The sequence below is a fragment of the Pseudophryne corroboree genome, unplaced genomic scaffold (assembly GCF_028390025.1).
Source record: "Pseudophryne corroboree isolate aPseCor3 unplaced genomic scaffold, aPseCor3.hap2 scaffold_1465, whole genome shotgun sequence".
Taxonomy (NCBI): domain Eukaryota; kingdom Metazoa; phylum Chordata; class Amphibia; order Anura; family Myobatrachidae; genus Pseudophryne; species Pseudophryne corroboree.
In genome coordinates this window covers 115,554-125,562 of record NW_026968094.1, presented here as the reverse complement: position 1 = coordinate 125,562, position 10,009 = coordinate 115,554, and the positions used below count along the sequence as shown (strand labels likewise).

The 10,009-nt window shown below is 49.5% G+C and overlaps 12 non-coding genes and 1 pseudogene across 12 annotated transcripts; all 13 read left to right on the top strand.

Annotated features, from left to right (window-relative positions):
- The first annotated feature begins 2,705 nt into the window (after positions 1–2,705).
- LOC134997761 (U1 spliceosomal RNA) lies at positions 2,706–2,869 on the top strand. The gene has a single exon (XR_010200148.1). It is a non-coding gene; the product is annotated as a U1 spliceosomal RNA (small nuclear RNA).
- Positions 2,870–3,021: 152 nt separating this feature from the next.
- LOC134997774 (U1 spliceosomal RNA) lies at positions 3,022–3,163 on the top strand (annotated as a pseudogene).
- A 695-nt stretch (positions 3,164–3,858) lies between these two features.
- On the top strand, positions 3,859–4,022 carry LOC134997766 (U1 spliceosomal RNA). The gene has a single exon (XR_010200151.1). It is a non-coding gene; the product is annotated as a U1 spliceosomal RNA (small nuclear RNA).
- Positions 4,023–4,174: 152 nt separating this feature from the next.
- Positions 4,175–4,337, top strand: LOC134997769 (U1 spliceosomal RNA). Its single transcript, XR_010200154.1, has one exon. It is a non-coding gene; the product is annotated as a U1 spliceosomal RNA (small nuclear RNA).
- Positions 4,338–5,011: 674 nt separating this feature from the next.
- Positions 5,012–5,175, top strand: LOC134997765 (U1 spliceosomal RNA). Its single transcript, XR_010200150.1, has one exon. It is a non-coding gene; the product is annotated as a U1 spliceosomal RNA (small nuclear RNA).
- A 152-nt stretch (positions 5,176–5,327) lies between these two features.
- LOC134997770 (U1 spliceosomal RNA) lies at positions 5,328–5,490 on the top strand. The gene has a single exon (XR_010200155.1). It is a non-coding gene; the product is annotated as a U1 spliceosomal RNA (small nuclear RNA).
- A 674-nt stretch (positions 5,491–6,164) lies between these two features.
- LOC134997767 (U1 spliceosomal RNA) lies at positions 6,165–6,328 on the top strand. Its single transcript, XR_010200152.1, has one exon. It is a non-coding gene; the product is annotated as a U1 spliceosomal RNA (small nuclear RNA).
- A 152-nt stretch (positions 6,329–6,480) lies between these two features.
- LOC134997773 (U1 spliceosomal RNA) lies at positions 6,481–6,643 on the top strand. The gene has a single exon (XR_010200158.1). It is a non-coding gene; the product is annotated as a U1 spliceosomal RNA (small nuclear RNA).
- Positions 6,644–7,314: 671 nt separating this feature from the next.
- LOC134997762 (U1 spliceosomal RNA) lies at positions 7,315–7,478 on the top strand. Its single transcript, XR_010200149.1, has one exon. It is a non-coding gene; the product is annotated as a U1 spliceosomal RNA (small nuclear RNA).
- A 152-nt stretch (positions 7,479–7,630) lies between these two features.
- Positions 7,631–7,793, top strand: LOC134997771 (U1 spliceosomal RNA). Its single transcript, XR_010200156.1, has one exon. It is a non-coding gene; the product is annotated as a U1 spliceosomal RNA (small nuclear RNA).
- Positions 7,794–8,464: 671 nt separating this feature from the next.
- Positions 8,465–8,628, top strand: LOC134997760 (U1 spliceosomal RNA). Its single transcript, XR_010200147.1, has one exon. It is a non-coding gene; the product is annotated as a U1 spliceosomal RNA (small nuclear RNA).
- Positions 8,629–8,780: 152 nt separating this feature from the next.
- On the top strand, positions 8,781–8,943 carry LOC134997772 (U1 spliceosomal RNA). Its single transcript, XR_010200157.1, has one exon. It is a non-coding gene; the product is annotated as a U1 spliceosomal RNA (small nuclear RNA).
- A 671-nt stretch (positions 8,944–9,614) lies between these two features.
- LOC134997768 (U1 spliceosomal RNA) lies at positions 9,615–9,778 on the top strand. The gene has a single exon (XR_010200153.1). It is a non-coding gene; the product is annotated as a U1 spliceosomal RNA (small nuclear RNA).
- Positions 9,779–10,009: the final 231 nt, after the last annotated feature.

The following is a 10,009-nucleotide window of genomic DNA, read 5'->3' as shown; positions in this document are numbered from 1 at the left end:
TTTTAATACCTACCGGTAAATCCTTTTCTCTTAGTCCGTAGAGGATGCTGGGCACCCGTCCCAGTGCGTACTGTGTCTGCAGTTATTAAATGGCCCTTAACTCCAGAACATTTATGTGGAGATGAAAACATCCAAGGAAGACTTGACCATCTTCCTTGGATGTTTTCCCCCTGTGTGACTGCTCTCCAGCCTCAGAGGGTTGCATCCGTGGTCCCTAGGATCCCGTCCTGGATCCCGAACCATCGCCCCTCTAGGTGGTGAGAACTGTGCAGCCACCAATGGAGTGAGATTCTGGTCTTGGAAGACAGGATTATCCTCCGGTGCATGTGTAGGTGGGATCCGGACCACTTGTCCAACAGGTCCCACTGGAACACTCTGGCATGGAACCTGCCAAACTGAATGGCCTCGTAGGCCGCAACCATCTTCCCCAGCAACTGAATGCAATGATGGATTAACACTCTTGCTGGTTTCAGAATTTGTTTGACCAGACTCTGGATCTCCAGAGCCTTTCCACTAGAAGAAAACCTCTTCTGTGTCCAGTATCACTCCCAAAAACAACAACCGCGTCATTGGGACCAACTGCGATTTTGGCAAGTTTAGGAGCCAACCATGTTGTTGAAGAACTGTCAGGGAGAGTAGATGTTTTGCACCAACTGGTCCCTGGATCTCGCCTTTATCAGGAGATCATCCAAGTACGGGATAATTGTGACTCCTTGCTTGCGAAGGAGAACCATCATTTCCGCCATCACCCTGGTGAAAATCCTCGGAGCCGTGGACAGACCAAATGGCAACGTCTGAAATTAGTAATGACAATCCTGAATTGCAAACCTCAGGTAGCTTGATGCAGTGGCTAAATGGGAACATATAAGTAGGCATCCTTTATGTCTACCAAAACCATGAAATCTCCTTTATCCCCCGGACTGGAGATCACTACCCTGAGAGATTCCATCTTGAAATTGAATTTCTTTAGGTAGAAATTAAGGGATTTCAGATTTAAGATTGGTCTGACTGAGCCGTCCGGCTTCGGGACCACGAAGAGGCTTGAATAAAAACCTTCTCCCTGCTGACTAAGGCTGATTTGAACAATCGGTGAGGGGGAACGTCTTGAAACCCCAGTTTGTACCCTTGGGACACTATTTGTAAAACCCACGAGTCCAGGTCCGAATGAATCCAGATCTGACTGAAGAGTTTTAGACGTGCCCCCCACTGGTGCGGGCTCCTGCAAGAGAGCCCCAGCGTCATGCAGTGGATTTGGCAAAAGCAGAGGACGATCTCTGCTCCTGCGATCTTGAAGAGGCTACAGACCTCTTCCCTCTTTTCCTTCCTCTACCTGCAAAGAAAGGGGAATCTTAACTTCTTGCATATCTATTGGGCCGAAATGACTGCGTCAGATAATGATGCGTCTTCATCCGTTGAGAGGGAACATAGGGCAAGAAGGATGACTTACCTGCGGGAGCTGCCGAGATCAAATTAACTAGGCCGTCGCCAAACAAGGCTTCACCTTCATAGGGAAGAGACTCCCTTTCTTCTTGGAGTCAGCATCAGCATTCCCTTGGTGAATCCACAATGCCCTCCTATCCGAGACTGCCATGAAATTGGCCCGTGAGCACTTGTGCCCGGTGTAGGATTTTTAAATATGTGTAGTTTACTGTATGCAAAGGTTTAAAACCTTTTAGGAACTGAGATCTAAGGTGTATTACATGTAGTTTAAAAAAAACAAAAAAGGTTTATTTTATGGCAGTAGTTTCCAAACTGGGGTTCTTGCACTGGTAGCATAGTTTGGTGGTCCAGGACCAATTAAAATTATTTATACTTTATTAAATTGGCAAAACCATTCCCTCACAACATAACTGAACCTGAGGATGACATGCTATAAACACAATTTACTTAATTTTATATTTTTTTCTGAATTTCTCAATAAAAAAAACTTTGGCCTAGGGGTGCCGTGAAACAAATTTTGATACTCTAGGGCAGGGGTGTCAAACCCATGGGCCGCATGCCGCCCCCAATGCATCCTTTTGTGGCCCACAGGCCGGGGTCCGACAGGGGTCCTTTTGTGGCCCGATCACCTTGCTTAGAGCGAGGGCAGGAGAGTGCAGCCAGAGTCTTTGCTTTCTATGTGCGGCACCATCTTCCCGAAGAGATCACCGGGAAGATAGTGCCCCTTCCACTGGCTACAGCACAGGTATACTGGGGTGGGGTAGCAAACTGGGGGCCCCAATGGGCCCCTCCAGCAGTCCCTCTACCAAAACACGTCTTTTGGTGGTTTTGCGGTGTTGTTATAACTACATGGTGACGATACTGTAGCACAGAGATTTTCCCGACTTGACCATCTTCCTTGGACGTTTTCCCCCTGTGTGACTGCTCCCCAGCCTCGGAGGGTTGCATCCATGGTCCCTAGGATCCAGTCCTGGATCCCGAACCTTCGCCCCTCTAGGAGGTGAGAACTGTGCAGCCACCAATGGAGTGAGATTCTGGTCTTGGAAGACAGGATTATCCTCCGGTGCGTGTGTAGGTGGGATCCGGACCACTTGTCCAACAGGTCCCACTGGAACAGTAAAGCCACGCCCATCCCAACGAAGCCACACACCCTATTTTGCGGCGCGCGCACATTTATCCCTTTAATAGTGCCAATTGTGGGGAGCGCCAAATAATTTTTTGGCTTGGGGGAGAAAAATTTCTAGTTACGCCACTGATCCCAAATCATACTTATTTTGCATAGGAGATACCATGGTCATGAAGATTGTTCTCCCAGGGTGAGGTTCATTCATTGCATTCTGGGTATGCTGACCCCTGTGATTTCCCCAAATGTGGGAAACTCGACTGCATTATTTGTGGTAGTGGGGGACTGTGTTTGTGCTTTCCTCTGGTCAGCTCTGGTAAAAGTCAGATTTCTTTGTCTCAGATTTTCCTCTAGCCTTGTTCTTCTTTCGAGAGTTCCCTTGTGCTGCCTCAGTTGGATTTCCTTCACTTGACAGGGGGGTGCCCGAGCAGCGACCCTCCCCAGCTCTAGCCCAACTCCTACTTACCTGCCAGGTGAGATACTATGATCATGAAGTTGCTTCTCCCAGGGCAAGGCTCACCCATTGCACTCTGGGTGTGCTGCCCCTGCGATTTCCGCAAATGTGGGAAACTTGACTGCATAATTTGTGTTTCCCCTGGTCGGCTCTCATATGATTCAGATCTCTTTGTCTCAGGTCTCTCTCCAGCCTAGTTTGCTGTCTGTTTCCACTTCATTTTTCTTGAGCCCCTCCCTTCTATACCCTTGTGCACTATCCTGACTTCTCCTCCAGTCTGCTTACTTTGTGCCTTCCAATGCACAATGCAAACTACAGGTAGTGCTGCAGGGCCCACACCTTTTTACTTGCCTTACAGAGCAGCTCTGGAGCTGTTACAGTGCCCAGCTGCTGCAAGAAATCAGCTTGAATGCTTCAGGGGCTGGGGCATGGCCAACATGAGCCCCACACCGAAGGAGGGTGGGGGTGTTTAATGCAAACTAGGGGTCATCCAAGCGCCGCAAAAGGCCGCCATGCCCTGCATACCCCTTTTCTCTTTTCATATGTAGATGAGGGTTCCAGCCAACTTTGGCCCACTGCTTGGATGACATCACCGTATGCAAATCCGTCTTCTGCAGACCTTCCCCCAGGAATGCTTGTACTAGTTGTTGCATTTGGTTTGTTGTTTGGGGGTGCTTCAGTATTAGGCAGCCTTCTGCCCTCCCATATTCATCTGAAAATATGTGTTCTCCCTGCAGTTGTTGTCCCCAGATGAGAGTTCCCTTGTGCTGCCTCTGTTGAATCTCCTTTACTTGACAGAGATGTGCCTGAGCAGCGGCCCTCCCCAGCCCTATCCCAAATCATACTTATTTTGCATAGGAGATACCATGGTCATGAAGATTGATCTCCCAGGGTGAGGTTCATTCATTGCATTCTGGGTATGCTGACCCCTATGATTTCCCCAAATGTGGGAAACTCGACTGCATTATTTGTGGTAGTGGAGGACTGTGTTTGTGCTTTCCTCTGGTCAGCTCTGGTAAAAGTCAGATTTCTTTGTCTCAGATCTTCCTCTAGCCTTGTTCTTCTTTCGAGAGTTCCCTTGTGCTGCTTCAGTTGGATCTCCTTCACTTGACAGGGGGGTGCCCGAGCAGCGACCCTCCCCAGCTCTAGCCCATCTCATACTTACCTGCCAGGTGAGATACTATGATCAGGAAGGTGCTTCTCCCAGGGCAAGGCTCACCCATTGCACTCTGGGTGTGCTGCTCCTGTGATTTCCCCAAATGTGGGACACTTGACTGCATAATTTGTGTTTTCTCTGGTCGGCTCTCGTATAATTCAGATCTCTTTGTCTCAGGTCTATCTCCAGCCTAGTTTGCTGTCTGTTTCCACTTCTTTTTTCTTGAGCCTCTCCCTTCTATACCCTTGTGCACTATCCTGACTTCTCCTCCCGTCTGCTTACTTTGTGCCTTCCAATGCACAATGCAAACTACAGGTAGTGCTGCAGGGCCCACACCTTTTTACTTGCCTTACAGAGCAGCTCTGGAGCTGTTACAGTGCCCAGCTGCTGCAAGAAATCAGCTTGAATGCTTCAGGGGCTGGGGCATGGCCAACATGAGCCCCACACCGAAGGAGGGTGGGGGTGTTTAATGCAAACTAGGGGTCATCCAAGCGCCGCAAAAGGCCGCCATGCCCTGCATACCCCTTTTCTCTTTTCATATGTAGATGAGGGTTCCAGCCAACTTTGGCCCACTGCTTGGATGACATCACCGTATGCAAATCCGTCTTCTGCAGACCTTCCCCCTGGAATGCTTGTACTAGTTGTTGCATTTGGTTTGTTGTTTGGGGGTGCTTCAGTATTAGGCAGCCTTCTGCCCTCCCATGTTCATCTGAAAATATGTGTTCTCCCTGCAGTTGTTGTCCCCAGATGAGAGTTCCCTTGTGCTGCCTCTGTTGAATCTCCTTTACTTGACAGAGATGTGCCTGAGCAGCGGCCCTCCCCAGCCCTATCCCAAATCATACTTATTTTGCATAGGAGATACCATGGTCATGAAGATTGATCTCCCAGGGTGAGGTTCATTCATTGCATTCTGGGTATGCTGACCCCTATGATTTCCCCAAATGTGGGAAACTCGACTGCATTATTTGTGGTAGTGGAGGACTGTGTTTGTGCTTTCCTCTGGTCAGCTCTGGTAAAAGTCAGATTTCTTTGTCTCAGATCTTCCTCTAGCCTTGTTCTTCTTTCGAGAGTTCCCTTGTGCTGCCTCAGTTGGATCTCCTTCACTTGACAGGGGGGTGCCCGAGCAGCGACCCTCCCCAGCTCTAGCCCATCTCATACTTACCTGCCAGGTGAGATACTATGATCAGGAAGGTGCTTCTCCCAGGGCAAGGCTCACCCATTGCACTCTGGGTGTGCTGCTCCTGTGATTTCCCCAAATGTGGGACACTTGACTGCATAATTTGTGTTTCCTCTGGTCGGCTCTCGTATAATTCAGATCTCTTTGTCTCAGGTCTATCTCCAGCCTAGTTTGCTGTCTGTTTCCACTTCTTTTTTCTTGAGCCCCTCCCTTCTATACCCTTGTGCACTATCCTGACTTCTCCTCCCGTCTGCTTACTTTGTGCCTTACAATGCACAATACGAACTACAGGTAGTGCTGCAGGGCCCACACCCTTTTACTTGCCTTACAGAGCAGCTCTGGAGCTGTTACAGTGCCCAGCTGCTGCAAGAAATCAGCTTGAATGCTTCAGGGGCTGGGGCATAGCCAACATGAGCCCCACACCGAAGGAGGGTGGGGGTGTTTAATGCGAACTAGGGGTCATCCAAGCGCCGCAAAAGGCCGCCATGCCCTGCATACCCCTTTTCTCTTTTCATATGCAGATGAGGGTTCCAGACAACTTTGGCCCACTGCTTGGATGACATCACCGTATGCAAATCCGTCTTCTGCAGACCTTCCCCCAGGAATGCTTGTACTAGTTGTTGCATTTGGTTTGTTGTTTGGGGGTGCTTCAATATTAGACAGCCTTCTGCCCTCCCGTGTTCATCTGAAAATATGTGTTCTCCCTGCAGTTGTTGTCCCCAGATGAGAGTTCCCTTGTGCTGCCTCAGTTGAATCTCCTTTACTTGACAGAGATGTGCCTGAGCAGCGGCCCTCCCCAGCCCTATCCCAAATCATACTTATTTTGCATAGGAGATACCATGGTCATGAAGATTGTTCTCCCAGGGTTAGGTTCATTCATTGCATTCTGGGTATGCTGACCCCTATGATTTCCCCAAATGTGGGAAACTCGACTGCATTATTTGTGGTAGTGGGGGACTGTGTTTGTTCTTTCCTCTGGTCAGCTCTGGTAAAAGTCAGATTTATTTGTCTCAGATCTTCCTCTAGCCTTGTTCTTCTTTCGAGAGTTTCCTTGTGCTGCCTCAGTTGTATCTCCTTCACTTGACAGGGGGGTGCCCGAGCAGCGACCCTCCCCAGCTCTAGCCCAACTCCTACTTACCTGCTAGGTGAGATACTATGATCATGAAGGTGCTTCTCCCAGGGCAAGGCTCACCCATTTCACTCTGGGTGTGCTGCTCCTGCGATTTCCCCAAATGTGGGAAACTTGACTGCATAATTTGTGTTTCCCCTGGTCGGCTCTCGTATAATTCAGATCTCTTTGTCTCAGGTCTCTCTCCAGACTAGTTTGCTGTCTGTTTCCACTTCTCTTTTCTTGAGCCGCTCCCTTCTATGCCCTTGCGCACTATCCTGACTTCTCCCGTCTGCTTAATTTGTGCCTTCCAACGCACAATGCAAACTACAGGTAGTGCTGCAGGGCCCACACCCTTTTATTTGCCGTACAGAGCAGCTCTGGAGCTGTTACAGTGCCCAGCTGCTGCAAGAAATCAGCTTGAATGCTTCAGGGGCTGGGGCATAGCCAACATGAGCCCCACACCGAAGGAGGGTGGAGATGTTTAATGCGAACTAGGGGTCATCCAAGCGCCGCAAAAGGCCGCCATGCCCTGCACGCCCCTTTTCTCTTTTCATATGCAGACGAGGGTTGAAGCCAACTTTGACCCACTGCTTGGATGACATCACCATATGCAAATCCATCTGCTGCAGGCCTTCCCCCAGGAATGCTTGCACTAGTTGTTGCATTTGGTTTGTTGTTTGGGGGTGCTTCAGTATTAGGCAGCCTTCTGCCCTCCCATGTTCATCTGAAAATATGTGTTCTCCCTGCAGTTGTTGTCCCCAGATGAGAGTTCCCTTGTGCTGCCTCAGTTGAATCTCCTTTACTTGACAGAGATGTGCCTGAGCAGCGGCCCTCCCCAGCCCTATCCCAAATCATACTTATTTTGCATAGGAGATACCATGGTCATGAAGATTGTTCTCCCAGGGTGAGGTTCATTCATTGCATTCTGGGTATGCTGACCCCTGTGATTTCCCCAAATGTGGGAAACTCGACTGCATTATTTGTGGTAGTGGGGGACTGTGTTTGTTCTTTCCTCTGGTCAGCTCTGGTAAAAGTCAGATTTATTTGTCTCAGATCTTCCTCTAGCCTTGTTCTTCTTTCGAGAGTTTCCTTGTGCTGCCTCAGTTGGATCTCCTTCACTTGACAGGGGGGTGCCCGAGCAGCGACCCTCCCCAGCTCTATCCCAACTCCTTCTTACCTGCCAGGTGAGATACTATGATCATGAAGGTGCTTCTCCCAGGGCAAGGCTCACCCATTGCACTCTGGGTGTGCTGCTCCTGCGATTTCCCCAAATGTGGGAAACTTGACTGCATAATTTGTGTTTCCCCTGGTCGGCTCTCGTATAATTCAGATCTCTTTGTCTCAGGTCTCTCTCCAGACTAGTTTGCTGTCTGTTTCCACTTCTCTTTTCTTGAGTCGCTCCCTTCTATGCCCTTGCGCACTATCCTGACTTCTCCCGTCTGCTTAATTTGTGCCTTCCAACGCACAATGCGAACTACAGGTAGTGCTGCAGGGCCCACACCCTTTTACTCGCCTTACAGAGCAGCTCTGGAGCTGTTACAGTGCCCAGCTGCTGCAAGAAATCAGCTTGAATGCTTCAGGGGCTGGGGCATAGCCAACATGAGCCCCACACCGAAGGAGGGTGGAGGTGTTTAATGCGAACTAGGGGTCATCCAAGCGCCACAAAAGGCCACCATGCCCTGCACGCCCCTTTTCTCTTTTCATATGCAGACGAGGGTTGAAGCCAACTTTGACCCACTGCTTGGATGACATCACCGTATGCAAATCCGTCTTCTGCAGACCTTCCCCCAGGAATGCTTGCACTAGTTGTTGCATTTGGTTTGTTGTTTGGGGGTGCTTCAGTATTAGGCAGCCTTCTGCCCTCCCATGTTCATCTGAAAATATGTGTTCTCCCTGCAGTTGTTGTCCCCAGATGAGAGTTCCCTTGTGCTGCCTCAGTTGAATCTCCTTTACTTGACAGAGATGTGCCTGAGCAGCGGCCCTCCCCAGCCCTATCCCAAATCATACTTATTTTGCATAGGAGATACAATGGTCATGAAGATTGTTCTCCCAGGGTGAGGTTCATTCATTGCATTCTGGGTATGCTGACCCCTGTGATTTCCCCAAATGTGGGAAACTCGACTGCATTATTTGTGGTAGTGGGGGACTGTGTTTGTGCTTTCCTCTGGTCAGCTCTGGTAAAAGTCAGATTTCTTTGTCTCAGATCTTCCTCTAGCCTTGTTCTTCTTTCGAGAGTTCCCTTGTGCTGCCTCAGTTGGATCTCCTTCACTTGACAGGCGGGTGCCCGAGCAGCGACCCTCCCCAGCTCTAGCCCAACTCCTGCTTACCTGCCAGGTGATATACTATGATCAGGAAGGTGCTTCTCCCAGGGCAAGGCTCACCCATTGCACTCTGGGTGTGCTGATCCTGCGATTTCCCCAAATGTGGGAAACTTGACTGCATAATTTGTGTTTCCCCTGGTCGGCTCTCGTATAATTCAGATCTCTTTGTCTCAGGTCTATCTCCAGCCTAGTTTGCTGTCTGTTTCCACTTCTCTTTTCTTGAGCCGCTCCCTTCTATGCCCTTGCGCACTATCCTGACTTCTCCCGTCTGCTTACTTTGTGCCTTCCAATGCACAATGCAAACTACAGGTAGTGCTGCAGGGCCCACACCTTTTTACTTGCCTTTCAGAGCAGCTCTGGAGCTGTTACAGTGCCCAACTGCTGCAAGAAATCAGCTTGAATGCTTCAGGGGCTGGGGCATAGCCAACATGAGCCCCACACCGAAGGAGGGTGGAGGTGTTTAATGCGAACTAGGGGTCATCCAAGCGCCACAAAAGGCCGCCATGCCCTGCACGCCCCTTTTCTCTTTTCATATGCAGACGAGGGTTGAAGCCAACTTTGACCCACTGCTTGGATGACATCACCATATGCAAATCCATCTGCTGCAGGCCTTCCCCCAGGAATGCTTGTACTAGTTGTTGCATTTGGTTTGTTGTTTGGGGGTGCTTCAGTATTAGGCAGCCTTCTGCCCTCCCATGTTCATCTGAAAATATGTGTTCTCCCTGCAGTTGTTGTCCCCAGATGAGAGTTCCCTTGTGCTGCCTCAGTTGAATCTCCTTTACTTGACAGAGATGTGCCTGAGCAGCGGCCCTCCCCAGCCCTATCCCAAATCATACTTATTTTGCACAGGAGATACCATGATCATGAAGATATTTCTCCCAGGGTGAGGTTCATTCATTGCATTCTGGGTATGCTGACCCCTGTGATTTCCCCAAATGTGGGAAACTCGACTGCATTATTTGTGGTAGTGGTGGACTGTGTTTATGCTTTCCTCTGGTCAGCTCTGGTAAAAGTCAGATTTCTTTGTCTCAGATCTTCCTCTAGCCTTGTTCTTCTTTCAAGAGTTCCTTTGTGCTGCCTCAGTTGGATCTCCTTCACTTGACAGGGGGGTGCCCGAGCAGCGGCCCTCCCCAGCTCTAGCCCAACTCCTACTTACCTGCCAGGTGAGATACTATTAAGTGGATTTTTGAAAGAAAACAATACTGTCAATATACTATTAAAACAAAT